Genomic DNA, 5,968 nt, shown 5'->3' with positions numbered 1-5,968 from the left:
TATAATAAATATAAAAAAAAATATATATATATATATAAATAAGTCGTTACAACTACTTTTATGTTATAAAAATTGTAATTTATTTTTCATAATCACAATTATAGCTTATTCCATAGTGTCTTAACATAAATAACTACATTTCGAACTATTTTGGATAACGACTTATTTCCGGACGTATGTGGAGCTTCTTTCTTCTTTTTGCATTCCGAATCACTTTCCGAAGTATTACGATTTTCCGGACACCTTGTATATCAGTTTAAAACATTGATGGTCAGTATTATAACAGAAAGCTAAAAAATGGTAAGTGATTTTAATTTTTAAGCAGTTTTGTATTATTATTTTGTGTATTATTATATATGTTATTTAAGTAATTCATAGGAGATATACTCACACAATCGGATAACACTGTCTAAATTTTCTGGAGTGAATCTCTCAAAAGAGTGAAAATTTAATTAGTCTTGAAAAAGAATGGTTAAATTTTTAATTTTTAAGAATTAATTTATTATTTTATGAGATTTAGTCTGTTTTAGGGAATCTGCATTATTTCAAGATTGAAATTGATGGTTTATGCTTTCTTTCCTTTTAAATTAATAATTTGATTATCTGTTTATAAAAGTGTTAAATGATAAATTTGTGTTACATTAATTTTTATATATCTATAAGTTCATCAAATTTATTAAAATATATTCTGAATCCTAGTAAGTTTAAATAGTAAGTTAAAATTCAAGATTATTAAATTAAAACAAATTCAATTTGCTCGTTTATATAAAGTCGCTTCTTCAATAAATTTTATAATATTCTTCAAAAGAAAATCAATTCTTCTTTTGAGTATATAATAACGAGTTTTTCTAAAAAGTTTTTATAATAAGTATTGTATTTTAAGATCAAGAAAAAGTTCTCTATTAAAGATAACCCTTACGCACAAAGGAAGAAAGTAAACAGAGCAATTTTCTTAGCAATAGAATAATATTTGCATGTGTATGTATTTACATATCGATAAAGGAATTTTATTCAATGGCGATAGCGCGCATTCTGGGGCTAAAAGAGCTTATTACGATACTCGTTTCGCATCTATCGATGAAATATTGCGGACTCGACGTTCTTCTGACGTGCGCAAGTAGAATGTACGTTACAGGAGCGTGAGTGAGCGTGAGCGAGAGAGGTGAAGGGTTAAACAGCTCAATGCAATTTTTCCGACGTGCATAGACGATCGCTCGTATCGGCTATTAGAAGCGGGCAGCTGCGTCTGCTCTCCCATTGTACGGTATCAATTTGGTGTACTAAATCTCATAAAATAATAAATTAATTCTTAAAAATTAAAAATTTAACCATTCTTTTTCAAGACTAATTAAGTAATACTCGACCTTTCGACCCCGGGGCAAACGGCCATTAATTCACACTTATCTCCCGCCGCGTGCATTCGCTCGTTCACGAGAGCGATTTCACCGCGTGCGTATACACTCGTCGTATTACACACGACGCGTCTTATCGGACATCTTGGCCGAGTTCAAGACGGCAGAGACGACTAGGTGTACCTATCAAATGATTGTAAGTGATTGGTTGGATCTACACTGAAAGTGAGAAGATTGGCCGCTGCAGCAAGTTAGATGGTAAAATATATGGCGTAGTATTTTTAATTAGTTAGCAACAGCCAATTTTTGGTTGCTGCAGCCAATTCGTTGCATTAGCCTATCCGCAATGTATAGGATTTGATTAGTATAGGATTTCGATTTGGCTGACGCAATCAAAAATTGATTGCTACAGTCAATTAAAAATGCTATGCCATATTTAATCGTTCAATTTGCTGTAGCCACCAATCTTTTCTTTCATTGAATAAGTAACAACCAATTACGTTTATTTGCTTGGCGAGCAGGCTAGTCGCTTTTGTCAACTTGAACGCGCCCAATGACTGCGTTTAGCAGAGAAAAAAATTAATCAGTTAGCGCTTAGTGATTCTTTAATAGTGATTGGTTCTTGCCTTTAGATTTTCGCTAAATCTAAGTGTAGGATCGAATCGTATTAGAGAGTCATTGACTCTCGGTGTATTCTGAGATTGGTGGATTCACCGCTGGATGCGGCAGTCAGCCGCAGATACTATTACGTTAAAAATAGATATTCACCGCGGTCAAAGTATGCGTTAACCTCAATGGGTTCGATTGTTGCGAGCTCGCTTCTTGGGGGAATTTCAAACGCGCGGCTGCACGTCGATCGCGTTTGAGCGCGGCCGACATTCTGATTCGCCGAAAATTATGTTCACGTCCAGTTGAATTACGTGCCGCGTGCTCGAACTGGTTGGCAATCGATTAATAATTACGATAATTGAAACGACAATAGCGTTTGCTTCGTTGCGACATACTAACGCGTGATGAAATCTATTTATAGTGAATTTACATACTGGCTCGATATAAATTATGCTTTCATACGTTTCGCGCGGGAATGCGAGCTTTAAACATCTTGTGCGGTGAATTATCGCGCTTAAATTCCCGACGATTAAAATTACAGCGCTACATTTAACTTCGTGCCGGATGATTCCAAATTGCGTTATTTGTATGAGCGTTTCCGCGCTGTTTAGACCACAGGGGATGATGAAAAGAGAGAGAGAGAGAGAGAGAGAGAGAGAGAGAGAGAGAGAGAGAGAGAGAGCGGAGTTGAAAGCTCAATTCCTTGTTCAATTTCACGAGCGTGGAAACCGCCTCGCTAACAAAGTATTAACGGCGACAAGTAACATACCTCGACACGCGAGACGCAATGCTAATAGAAATTTATAATAGCAAGTATTTTGCACGGGGAACAACGATCGTTGTCATTAATATACGCTCTCTCTACGCTCTCTCTCGGGCGAGGAAGGGTGAAAGAGAAATCTTGGAGAGAGAAAGAGAGAGAGAGAGAGAGAGAGAGAGAGAGCACGAGGTGGAGTCGTCCGCGTCGCCGTCGCGCGCGCTTTGCTCCTTTCTACCGGTAAAAGTAATCGATCGCCGCCGCCTGCAGACTCGCGCAGCACGCTTGCAGTTCTGCACTCCGGGCTGCATAAGAGTAGGCGTCGGCGTCCCGCGTCGTACTTACGCCACTGCGGCATTGGCCTTAAGTGACGTCTACGATGAGATTTTTAAGCGTTAAATTTAAGCCTCAAGCCTTAAAAACATCGATCGCTCCACAGCCCATCATCCTCCTCGCATTATATGATTGATTAATTTCTTATAACATCGAAAAATATCATTCTGTGTTGCTAAGAAAAGTGATTATTCAATTAATTTTCTTTTAAATAATTTATTTTTTAATGAAGAATCTTTTCTTGATAAATAATCTTAAATGTGCTCAAAAGAAGAATTTATTTTCTTGTGAAGAATATTATAAAGTTGAAGAGGCGACTTGTATAATAAGTTCTAATTTCTTTAAATTTAATAATCTCGATATAAATTTCAGAATATGTTTTGAATAAATTTGATGCTTATAATGAATTATAGATTAGCCTATGATAGATTTGAAGATGTATAAATTTTAGAAATATTTCAAACAAGTAATTATTGTTTACAATACGTAATATTTCTGTATGGCTTAAGTTCTACGGCTTAAAAATTCATGTGGATACCGCTTTAAGGACATCTCATTCCAGCATTCATATTTTTTCTCTTGATATCAAGACCCCTGTTCTGTTACTTTTAACGACGGTGGTGTTATATTGTCATTTTTTACAACATAAAATTTATGCATCAACAAAATGTAATAATAACATTAATACTGTCGTTAAGAGTGTTTATGAAATAAGGGTTTTAATATCGTTTACAATCATTAGGTATTTTCCAGCGAGAAATGTCACTTATGTCTCTCGCTGGAAGGCATCTTTCATTTCAGAGTATTAATTAAAATTTCAACATCTCAAGGCTGCTGTTTGATAGATTCGAATCATGGATTAGATATTATCAGAATTATCTCTCAGAGATACCGACGCTGCGTGATAATAATAGTTATACACGGAAAAAAATCTTTCGCTAAAGTATCTAAAAATTTAGCATACCAATCTAAAAATAATTTTATTCGATTATCAAAATAATTACGTAGGACGCTCAAGTTTGTTCACAGAATAAGTTAAAACTTCTTGCAGCATTACTTATGTTTAAATTTCCTACATAATTATTTTAAAAGTTCAACAAAATTATGTTCGGATCTAGCGAAATTTTTCAGCAAATCGTTCTTTCCGTTTCAATTCCTCGTAATGATAAATTTAATGATAGAAAATGTGAATGGGTGCCAGTATATCGTTGAAAAGCCTTTGGGAGCGGTAAAGCGACGAGACATCGCTCGGCTGTTACCGTAGAATTTAATAATTATAGTATGTGCATTCGATCGCGAATGTAAGTTTAATGTCCGGTAATAAATTCGCTGACAACCTTCGCCGCGTGAATAAACGCGAAAGCCGCTGCCCGGACTCGCCTCTAATGAATGATGGAAGGCGCAATTCCGAACACCTGATAACACCTTTGTTCTCTATCGCTACGAGAGCGCGATAACGACAAGGTCAGGGAATATATTGCCGTGACGGCAATCACGATATCCACGTTTACGATCCCGGAGCGCTTATCCCAGGGAGAGAACGCTCTTTGTACATACATTATGTCAGGAATCTCGCGAAGGGTTTACTGCACCTTGATTGCACGTCCGCTTTCGTAACGGCTGCGCGTTCGCGTCGGGTAAGAAATTCTTCGGAGGAAAAATTCCACTCAGAGTTCTCGTAAGGACTTAAAATATATGAGAGAAAGAGAGAGAGAGAGAGAGGGGCGTCACAATGTAGGATCGTCAGTTACGTCAGCAGGTATCTGGGCCACTAGTTTAAAGGGTGAAGGCCCTTTTTGGCGTAATCCCAAAGCGAGAGGATCGTCGAGGGGACGGTCAGCCACCTCGGCCTCGCAATGGCGCGCGTTTCCTTCGCGATGAAGGCGAAGGGCCTTTGAATGAGCTACGGGCAAACGGCCGCTAATAGCATTTTGACGAGCCACTCGTACAACACGTATGACCCCGGTTAGGTGTTGTATGACGACGCGACGGTTAGGCTGCGCCGGTCTGCAGGCGGCGTGCGTTCTGCGGGTTGCAAGAGGGGCCCCTGTTCTGGCTCTTTAGTTGATTGGTCATTCCGGCGGTAGAGTCAGTGACTCACTCTGACTCGGGCCTGTATTCTCTGCCTGTCGACGTTGCCCCCTCACCAGCGAGAGTGTGTGCGCTCGCCCCGTTTCGAACTAGCGCTCACTTACGCCCGCATAACACGGGCTACGCCTCTCCGCAGCCCTGTCGTCTACTCCCGATACTTATCGTCGTAGAACGAGTTAGCGGCCCAGGGCCGTGACCGACGAAAGAGCCTGAAAATTTTATTTCGGGAAAGTGCTATATTTATTTCCTTTTCCGTTTTTCTTCGACCTTCAAGGTAGGTGTGGCTGCGACACCTCACCGGTGTATAGCTGTCTTAAAAATATGATCGGTTTGAAAAGGGAAAATAAAAAGTGTTGCCCAGGAGTCTGAAAGTTTGTTATTTTTCTATTCTTCTACTTCACGAGGGTTATAAATAATTGTATGTACTATTAAAAAATAGAATTATAAAGATGAAATTTCTTTGGGTTGTGCCTTGAATATCTTACTTACACTGTTAAATTCGTATAATGTCAAATTATATTCAATTTGAATTTTTCATCATTTCTATAACTAGGTCATCACTGTTTCTACTCAATGTGTCGTTAATTTAACTGAAACAATAGAGTTAAATAACTCAACTCAAGGATGTGTTGACTTAAATTTAGTCTGTTATTTATGCATATGTTGCAATATGAATTGTTTGCATTGAAACTAATCACAGAAATGAATTGATTTACATTTTGACATATATATATATTGAAGTTGAAGATAACAAAATGCCATTTAATTCATGAGATTAATGCTCCTTCGGCGAAAGTACTCTTAGAGGTACTAAAAATAGAGTTCA

General features: G+C 37.9%; 1 protein-coding gene across 10 annotated transcripts in view; it reads left to right on the top strand.

Annotated features, from left to right (window-relative positions):
- Positions 1 to 5,968, top strand: part of LOC108749950 (sorbin and SH3 domain-containing protein 1) — a 97,570-nt gene that overhangs the window by 10,012 nt on the left and 81,590 nt on the right. The gene's annotated exons all lie outside the window — the stretch shown is intronic.

This window comes from Trachymyrmex septentrionalis, unplaced genomic scaffold (assembly GCF_001594115.1).
Source record: "Trachymyrmex septentrionalis isolate Tsep2-gDNA-1 unplaced genomic scaffold, Tsep1.0 scaffold32, whole genome shotgun sequence".
Classification (NCBI taxonomy): domain Eukaryota; kingdom Metazoa; phylum Arthropoda; class Insecta; order Hymenoptera; family Formicidae; genus Trachymyrmex; species Trachymyrmex septentrionalis.
The sequence above is the reverse complement of the archived record's forward strand: the minus strand, read 5'-3'. Positions and strand labels throughout refer to the sequence as shown.